Here is an 11,151-nt window from a genome sequence, read left to right on the forward strand (position 1 = left end):
AAGTTCATTTGGTCTCGTTTATTTTTACAAATGAGATAAAATGAGATGAATTGAAATAAAAATTAAAAATTAAATAAAATATTATTAGAATATATTTTTTAATATTATTTTTATTTTTTGATTTGAAAAAGTTAAATTATTTATTTTATTTTATGTGAGAATTTAAAAAAATTATAACGATTAGATAAGATGAGAATGATTATGAAAGCAAACGAGACTTCCCTTAAAAGTTTTGGATTTTATTTTTCTTAAAACATGAAAATACTTTTATTGGCCTCCCCAAGATCTTATAAAAAAAAAAAAAAAATTCCAACCTGGCCAGCCATTTAAAAAAAAAAAAACTGAAGAAATATATGGGAGTTTTGTTGATTTTATTCCCTGAAACCCAAAATAAACTAGCTTCGTTTTGTTTATTTTTTGAGCTATCCAATTTAATTTATATGATTTTTAATTTGTATTGCTTAAATGATTATTTGAAAAAAAATTCATGTTCAGTAGCTTTTACTTCGACATTTTGTTTCACTTTTAGATCGATCACAAGAATATATTAATTAAAAAATCATGTCTACTTGGCCGATATTTTAGCAAATTTAGGAGTTGTTAGAGCACTAATCGTGAAATCAACTTAGCCAAATTTTGATCAAAATTTAGGTAGATTGCATAAAAATTTACCATAATAGATTCAAAAAATGAACAATAATTTTAGTCTAAGATTTATTCACTGGCCAAATCTGGAACTGGCTAAATATTATTTTCATCATAAATAATTCTCTTCTCGCTGCCTATTGTTCCTCCCACGCAAGAAGAAAAGATCAATTGCAAGAATATATTAATTCAAAAATCTGCTTGACTGATATTTTAGCAAATTTAGGAGTTGTTAGTATCAATACTTTTTTTTAGAGTTCGTTTGAATAGTAAGATGAGATGAGATGATATTATTTTAGATAAATTGAATAAAATATTATTAGAATATTATTTTTAATATTATTATTATTTTAAGATTTGAAAAAAATAAATTTTTTATTATATTTTATATAAAATTTTAAAAAAATCGTTATATTAAGATGAGATGCGATGATATAAGTTGAGAGTGTTTCTTTATTCAAATGAGGCCTTTACTTAATTGTTCACTTACCAAAACGGCATATATGTTTTGGATAAAGTACAACTTCCTCACTTTAGACACTAATTTTATACTTTTATATTATGATAGATAGTTTGAAACAATTATTACATGGATTAATTTCTTAGAATATATAGTTTTCACGGGGCTTTGGTTTCGGGGATTTATGCAACCCCCAATGTTCCTCCCGTTTTGTAAAATGTATTACTCTATCATAAGAGACGAGTTATCAATAAAATTGAAAATTCCTTCCCTCTTATTTAAAAAATACATATGGCTCAAAAGCAACGGTGCATTAACCTAAAGTCAAACAAGAATAATATAACTTAATATTGGAAAGTGTGTAGTCATGTACTGGATGTTACCCTTTGGAGTCTGGCCCCTCTTCACAACACAAGAACAAAATAAGCACATGTAACATATACACACGCACATATATATATATATATATTGGGAAATACTCTAACTATAAAAAGATTATACAAAAATAATTTTACAACTTGACGTGGCTTGATGTGGTTCATCAGATTATAAAGTTATTTTTATTGAAAAATAGATCTAACGAATCAGATAAATCCACGTCAGTTTGTAGAATTATTTTTATGTAATTTTTTTATAGATGTAACAGTCCTCATATATATATTTAGGGGCAGAAATATATGGACTAAATCACATGATGGTGGCTCGAGCTGTGGAATATATACATATACATATGTATATATATGATATGGATGCGTCACTTTCTTAGATACCAAGCTCAACTCACAGCCATTGGAAGAACATAATTTTCAGAAAAAATCTTGGAGACAATGAGAGGCGGAGGAGGAATCAAGAAGAGATAGATCAGGTTAATATACACATTAATGTCGATGGAGAGGTGTAAGAATGGACCACACACACACTAGCTGCATGCTAGGTGCCTCCATGTCATATATGCATTAATTCAAAGTCCATGGAAAAAAGAAAAAGGATCGAGGCCCCTCGATGAACAATATTTCTAACTGGGTCTATGTCACTGTTCAATAATCTTCTGCTTTCTCATCTCAATGTGGACCATTTGTCCAATTTCTCCATCACACGTTTGCGAGGAATTGCTCTATGACGTTTGCATTATTTGGTCCATTTGGGGATATTGTGTTCTCATCATCAATCGACCATTTGGATATGCGTGGGTGTTGGGACTTTTAAAGTTGGGTAGACAGTAATTTCATTTGATATTATAGTAGAGATCTTGAATTTAAATTCTAACTCTATACACTACAACAGAAATCCTCTTTTGAGAGTTTGTTAAAAAAGAATGGAATTTCGCCCCAAACAAAAATTAGGGATGAAAAAATTGTCCCTAATTCGTCCTAAAAGGTTTGTCGTAAAACACATTTTGAGACAAAAAAAAAATTTCATCCTAGAAAATATCTTTTGGGACAAAATTTTTCTAACCCCTTCAAAGTTTATTTGAGGGGCAAAATATTTTGGGACGAAGGCATTTCGTCCCTAAAAAGCATTCGAATGACCAACTTTCATTCAAACATAGAATATTATTACTATTACGATATGAGGCTAGTATTCTAACATTTTAGTCCCGTTCAAATGGGTTGAGAAGCGTTCAAAGAATATGCGAGGTTGTTCAAATATTGAAGACGTGCCCGTTCAAATAAGATTGACTTTCGTTCAAATGTTGAGATCGTATATGGTTCGAAGGTGTGTAGTTACAGTTCAAACAGTAATTTGAATTGTTTGAATAAGAAAGTTCCTAATTCGAAGGACATTCGAATAAAGATTATAATCGTTCGGACGATGTGATCGTAAATGGTTCGGTTGTATTGTCTTTTCGTTCGAACATAATTGGGTAACGCTATTATTGTTCAAATAAGAGTGATTAGCATTCGAATGCTTTGTTATACCCATTTGAATGAGAATTCAAAGATGGATTTGATCCATTCAAATATTGAGTCGTATGTGATTCGAACAATTTATGTTATAGTTCAAACTTTATTTTAGTCAAAATATTTATGTTCGAATAGAAGTAGGTTCATCCAAATAAAAAAGATACATGTTTGAAAGGGATGATGACTTGTAGTTCTAACTAATATCGTAACCGTTCGAACATCCTATATTAATGTTATACTGTTTGAATAGCAATCAGGTCGTTTCGAACATAAAATATTGTACATGTTTGAACAAATGAAGTTTCATTCAAACAGTATGCAGTAAACGTGAAATTCAAACATAATATATAATCTAACAATTGTTCATGAGAATTTTATGAGACTACAATCAAACTCTAAGTTAGGGTCATGGTACAAAATATTAAAAAAAATTACAAAATGTGTGGAATGGAACTGAAGGAATAAATGTTGGAACATCATCTGCATTTCTTTGCATTGAATTTGTAATTGCATCTCCATGGTGGATCTTCAAACTTTATCTATTTATTTAGTCGACAAGACTCCTACAATAAGAAGAAAAATTAGATTGATGGTATAACAAATAAGGAAAATAAATGGAATTAATATAACAAAATAATGCATTATCTGGTATACTGGCTCTTCAATATTATGAAAAAAATTGTGTTTCGTACGATGAGATTTTATTTATTCTTAAATAATATTTCTATTTCTACCCGAATAATTTAAAAAATCGATCTAAACATTCATATGCCAAAATTGACAAGCCATCACTCCTCGAATTTTAAATATTGTCCACTCATTGTTACTACATTTGTTGAGATCTAAGAGATTGTGTAGTAAAATAATAATGAAAGCTACACATTTCTTCAACATAATTCTCCATTCGAACGTTTGCTAGACAAGAAGCCGGTATAGACTTATTATTAGTCATCTTGTAAAGTTGTAAAACATAATAATAAATTTATACAAGATTCAAGTCTTGTTGAGAATGAACAGAGAATTATCCTAAAGAAATGTGTAGCTTTCGTTGTTACTTCACTTGTCTAGGTTCGAGATATTGTGTAGTGAAGTAACAATGAAAGTGAGACATTTCTTCAAGATCATCCTACGATACAACCTGTGCAAGACAGAAAGTTGGTATAGACTTATTATTAGTTGCCTTGTAACCTTGTAAGATTGATAATAATAAGCTTATATAAGCTTACAATCTTGCAGAGGTATGGGGAATGATCTTGAGAAATGTATAGCTTTCATTGTTACTTCACTTGTCAGGGTCAAAGAGACTGTGGAGTGAAATAATAATGAAAGTCCGATTACTTCTTCAAGATAATTCTCTATTTATTCTCTGCAAGATCGGAAGCTTGTATAGACCTATTATCATCTGTGTTACAAGTTTACAAAATGGCTGATAATAGGTCTATATAAGCTTGTAACACGAATGATAATAAGTCTATATAAGTTTCCCATCTTGCAGAAAATAAATGGAGAATTATTGTGAAGAAGTGATCGGGCTTTCATTGTTACTGTATTACACAGTCTCTTCGAACTCTAAACGTGACCGAAAATTTTGGCAAATAAATTGTTTAGTTTGATTCTTTAAGTGAATCGGGAGAGAAGATGATCGTCGTTTAAGAGTTATAATTGAACTCATATAGAATTGAACTTTCATCTGACATCATTATGCATGCAGACGATGAATCTGACTGTCTTGTTAGAACATTCCGTAGACATCAATGTTGTTGATTAGAGACAATTTATGTGTGCTGAAAATGATAAAAACTCTATCATTGAAAGTATTTGAATTAAGTGCAAGTTCAAACTCATATTACATAACACTTAACTGACTAAGGTTTTTTTATTATCGACTAATATTTGTGTTGTTTATATCTTACTCCAATTATTTTCTAATTGCTTGAGTAATTAAAACTAGTGTGTTGATGTTATTAACTAATTAGAACTAGTAATTTAATTATAGTGATCAAAATAGTATTTTATAGTATTTATTTATTTTTATCATGGACTAACAATTGCATTTTCTTTTATTTTATTCTAATTATAATTTTTGTAACTGGTTATTACTTCCTTGACCAAGTATAACTAGTATTTATTTGATTAACAAATTAAAACTAACTAATATTCTAAATTATGAGAAAATTAGGAAGATGGTGTTTTTTTTCATATGATGGAGTAACACTTATACTATGTTGACAATTGCCTAATTCTAATTTTTATAACATTTATATTTCCTTGACTACTTCTAACTAGTATTTTTTGTCTTATTAATTATAGATAGTATTCTAGTTATAATCATAAAAATATTAATTTTTAGTACTATTATCATGGCATCCACATTAGTATTTTTTGTAATTTTATTCTAATTATGCGAGATATAACTAGTATTTAATCACCTGACTAATTATAATTAATGTTCTCTTTTTAACTTTAATGTGACGTGGAATTCTAAATATACATTTTTTGTTCTTTACACACTTAATTATTCTAACAAATAATATAATAAATCTCAAGTGACATATATAGTGGCAACATTTTATACTATAAAGCACAACATGCATGTTAATTTCAACATTCATTATTTAATCCCAACATAGATTAAATCCCAATATGCAATATTAAATACAAAATAATAAATCCACAATTTATAGTTTATATCCACAACATCCATTAATTCCCAACAAACACGCAGAAGATATTCAAACACACACCTAAAATCTCTGGAACATAACATTTTGTTGGTTCGAACCCTCATCGGCCATTCAAATAGTAAGTTGTGAATGGAATTCCTCTATGCCTATGGTACGCATGGCTTACGCTCTCTCTTTCTAACGCGTCAGTAAACTCCATCGCTCACCCTTTACTCTCTCTAGTAGGTCAATAAACTCTCTCCCTCTCTGTATATCCATCTTTTTCCCAAGCAAATCTCACTCTCACTCTAAAAGAATCAAATAAAGTACCCAACAAATTGTTGCAAGCATATATCACATAAATTTACATATTAAATCAATAATAAATGGAAGAAGTGAGAGAGAAACTTTTACCTCTATTTAGATTTGTCGCACAATGGTTCTTTGGAGAATGTCCAACAAAAAGTTGTAGAACTACCAAATATCTCTCTATCTCGCTTGGTCTCTCTCTTTCTAAGAGAGACCGTGCCTCTCTCTTCATCTCTCCCTCTTGGTGTTTCTCTATCTCACACTCTCTATTTGCTATCCAAAGGGCGATGTCGGAAGAGCTCTCTCTCTCTCTCTCTCTCTCTCTCTCTCTCTCTCTCTCTCTCTCTCTCTCTCTCTCTCTCTCTCTCTCTCTCTCTCTCTCTCTCCAGTATTTATGTTCTAAAAACGGTTGAGGCGAGAAGGATAGGAGGTCCAAATATATTATTTAAGCATTCGAACCCTGACTTGTCCATTCGAATGCGAAAATTTTCTTTAGCACGCGAACCCTGAAGGAGATAGAGCTGATTGTTAGGACTCTAGGTATGGACTAAATTAATTACTAAACATTAACTTTTGTTTTGTGACATGTTAAATATTTTAATATATTTTTTTATCTAGTTAATGATTTTACACAATGGGCATCATGTAAAAATGTTTATACATGATTTGTTTTTATATTTAAAAAAACTAAAGCACTATAAGTTCAAATGGTAATTGTGAGTTCGAAACAAATGTTTTCGTTCGACCAACATTGTTTACAATCGAATGAAATATTTCAGTTACAATAGCGTCTAATACTTCACGCCCAAACTATATACAATTCTTCTGCCAAAATGTCCATTTGAACTACAATTATACATTCGAATAGAAATTTATGCTAGTTCAAACAGTGTCCCATCATTTTGAATAGTAAATCGATTTGGGGACGATTTATTATCGTTACAAATTCTTTTGTTCGAACTAGGGCTGAGCACCGACCACTTCGGAGTCGGAGGGCCCAACCTCCGACTCCGACTTTGTTGAAGGTCAAATTTGACCTCCGACTCTGAGATGTAGAGAATCTGCTCTGCCTCCGCCTCCGTCTCCGACTTGTCTGAGCGGAGTCGGATTTTTGGACCTTTTTTTTTTTTATTTTTTTTAACTTCATATTTGACCCACTTTTTTTAAAAAAATTGTTGGCTTTCAATTTTTAATTTTCTCAAAATTAAAATCTAAATTTATTAAACTTTTTATTATAACAAAAATACAACTAAATAAAACAAGTAACATACTAACATGCATTCAAAAATTAAAAATAAAAAGAAAGTCTTATTTTTACATGTACTTCAATCATCCATAATTACATATCTACATCCAACTAATCACTATAATAAACAAAGGCACCGTATACGAAATGAAGATTAAAAAAAAAAAGCACCGTATAGTTACTATAGTATACTATTAGAATTACTATGAATCTATTTTTAATTTTATATATATTATATCTATATATATGAAGATTCATAAAAAATATATGATATACATTATTATATATGAACATTAAAAAAAAGGCACCGTATACGAAATGAAGATTCAAAAAATAGTATTACTGTTTTATATATAATATAGTATTACTATAATATACTATTAGTCTATTATTATATCTTATAGTATAATTACTAATACTATAGTATCATACTATTAGTATGTTAGTGATTTAATATTATATATATATATATATATATATTAAATCTCTAATCTCTTATACTTGATATATATATTAATATATATAAATATTAGTAATACACTGGTAGTATTAGTATATTAGTATTAGTATTAGTTATACTAGTAGTGACATTAGTTATACTAATAGTTATATTAGTATTAGTTATTATTAATACTATATATTATACTAATAGTGATATTAATACTATATATAGTTATAGTGATTAGGATAACTACATTAGTATTAGTTATAGTGATTTAGTGTAACTATATTAGTATAAGTTATAGTGATTTAGTATAACTATATAATATATTAGTATAAGTTATAGTGATTTAGTAGAGGTATAAATATTAGTATTAGTTATAGTGATTTAGTATAACTATATTAGTATAAGTTATAGTGATTAAGTATAGGTATAATACTATAAGTTATAACTATAGTCTATATTAGTATTAGTATTAGTTATAGTGATTAGCATAACTATACATTAGTATTTGCTATAGTGATTTTAATTTAGTATAACTATATAATACTATTAGTGTAAATCACTATACTAACTATATCACTGATAGTATTAGTATACTAATACTAGTATATCACTATAGTTAATAGTATCATATAGTAATATAATATTAGTAATTAATAGTATAGTGATTTATATAGTAATTTATATATAGACTTAAAGTGGATTACTAATAGTATTAGTATTAGACCATAAATCTAATTAATATACTAATGTATATTAGTATTACTAATATATTTATCAAAAGGAATATGTTGATAATTTATTAAGTCAAAAAATATTTTAAATACAAGATATTGTTATATAAAATTTATATGAATAATACTTTAGTTATTATACATTAGTATTATATGTTATTCTAAATTTATAGATTAGTGTTTATCCATTAGTATTACATGTTTATATTACTATGCATCTTAGTGTTTATAGTTTATTATATATATATTAGTATTACATGTTATTATATTTATACATTAGTAATTTAGTATTACAACTTACATGTAATATGGTAGTAATATTGTAAATTTGTAATAGTATGATATTTACATATAGTCACATACTAAACTATTATTATTTATTTGTCAATTTAGTCTATATATTATAGTATAAATATATTATTTAACTAGTATATTATTGAGTTTAACTAACTATATAAGATATAGTTGTATAAAATTTAAATGATTAATATATAAAAAAACACATATTTTTATAAAATATGTATAAAATTGGAGGCGGAGTGTTGGAGGCGGATCGGAACGGAGTCGGAGTTGGTTCGTCAATGACTCCGACTCCAACTCCGACTCCGATTTTCAATAGGGAAAAAACTCCGACTCCGGAGAGGATCCGGTGTGGAGTCGGATTGTCTGATTGTCTGATTTTTGCTTAGCTCTAGTTTGAACTTCACATCTTTTGTTCGAACGTTAATCAAATTGTTGGGACTTTCTTGAACGAACAAAGTATTTTGTCCCTAAAAGTGACTTTTTAGGATGAAAAAAATATCGTTTTGTCATAGATCAATTAGTGACACTCTAAGAACTTGTTTGAATAGTAAGATAATATGAGATAATTTTAAATGAATTGAATACAATATTATTAAAATATTAATTTTTAATATTATTATTATTTTAAAATTTAAAAAAGTTAAATTATTTATTATATTTTATATAAAAATTTAAAAAAATTATAATGATGAAATAAGATAATTTAAAAATATTTATATATCCAAACGGACCTAGGTCTCCCATTTAAATAATACACGTGTTGGGTAACTCGGATCTGAGTGCTCAGTGCATGTCTGGACTAAGATAATTGACGTGGCAATTCTTGGATCACTGGATGAATGGATCAATGTATTTGATAACATGGATGTTGGGAATTGATGGAGAGAGAGATTGACTCACCAAACATATTACTGTGGAAGTTAATTTGTTAAGGTCACAATAAGAAAATTATTTATTTATAATTAGTTACTTTTAATAAAATGATTATATATAATTAAAATAAGGCTATTATAATCACAAATTTTTTTTTTCATAAATAGATAGTCATAAAAACTCATTTTTTTTTTATAATAAATATACAATAAAAAAATATAGAGTACTGTATTTACACTGGCTTGTCCTCCCCAGAACAAATTGGCATTACTTGGAAAAGCCGAGTGAAGAGGTAGCTGGCAGACTAAGAGCATTAGCATTGGACTCATCAAATGAGTCCAATTTTCAAAATTTGATGATTTTGGTTTTAAAATCTTGGCATTGGATTCACCATATGTTCAAATGTCAAGCTTTTAGCTACAGTACATTCATCTTCATCTTCAAATTTGAAAACTCACTATTCACACTCTATAACCATTATTTTATTTATTATTGTTTCCCAATTTTGAGCCACAATATATTTAAGTTAGGAAATAATAATTTAAATATTAAATTAAATTATTAATTAACATATAGTTAGTGTAATTGTCAAATATGAAAAAAATAAATTAAAAATATTATTATTAACGAAATAATATTATATTATTATTTTGATGAATCTAATGGTTAATCTAATGTGGGGTTATGGATAGAGAGGTTTTGGATTTATGAAAAATATGTACTTTTTATCAAATTTTGAAGATAAAAATAATAAATCCAATGCTAATGCTCTACCAGACGGCCTTGTTGTTTAGCTATTATTTCATGAGCTTTATACATTACATGACCATATACGTACGTATGAGATTTTTTATTTATTTCTTAATGCTAGTGGAAATCCAGCAACACAAGCGCTTACTTAGGTGCATGGTTCTGCAAAAGCAACACCAGGGTTCACAAGAAGAGCAGAAAAAACAAAGAACAAACACTGTGATCAATTTGCCAATGTGTCGTCCATATATATGTATTTAGTTGGTAGTTTTGACTCTCTGAGAGGTTTTGGTTTATTATATTTCCATGTTTCTTGAAAATTAAATAAGAATCATGATATCACTATGCCTTATGACCTGAGATCAGCAGTCATGTGCACTAAGAACCAAAATCGATCCATGGCCGATGGATGCAGGCCGGCCCCTCAATCACCATCATTAATGCATATTCGTCATTACCAATTACTCCAAAATGTCCATTTCTAGTCCTATGGGAAGCTCTCCTTTTTTTGGATCCCACCTGTATGCCATTGTGGAGGAGTAGTGGGTTTTCACTTGAGTCATACTCATTAGTCGAAAGTAGTAGTACTACTACACCACTGCAGTACCCGTCCTGCTGCAAGAGCTATAGATCATAAAGAGGAATGCCCGAGTGAAAAACATGATGATCAAAGTTTTTTCTTTGTGCTCCACTCATCCAATTTTTCTTTCACTTTTCAATCCAAAGAAAAAGTAGTAAAGCAAAGATGCAGCTAGATAGGGTACTATTACAACCAATACTACTTCCTAAAGAATCACTTCCTACTCTCGTTCAAGCATG

Source organism: Juglans regia, chromosome 6 (assembly GCF_001411555.2).
Source record: "Juglans regia cultivar Chandler chromosome 6, Walnut 2.0, whole genome shotgun sequence".
In the NCBI taxonomy this organism is placed as follows: Eukaryota; Viridiplantae; Streptophyta; class Magnoliopsida; order Fagales; family Juglandaceae; genus Juglans; species Juglans regia.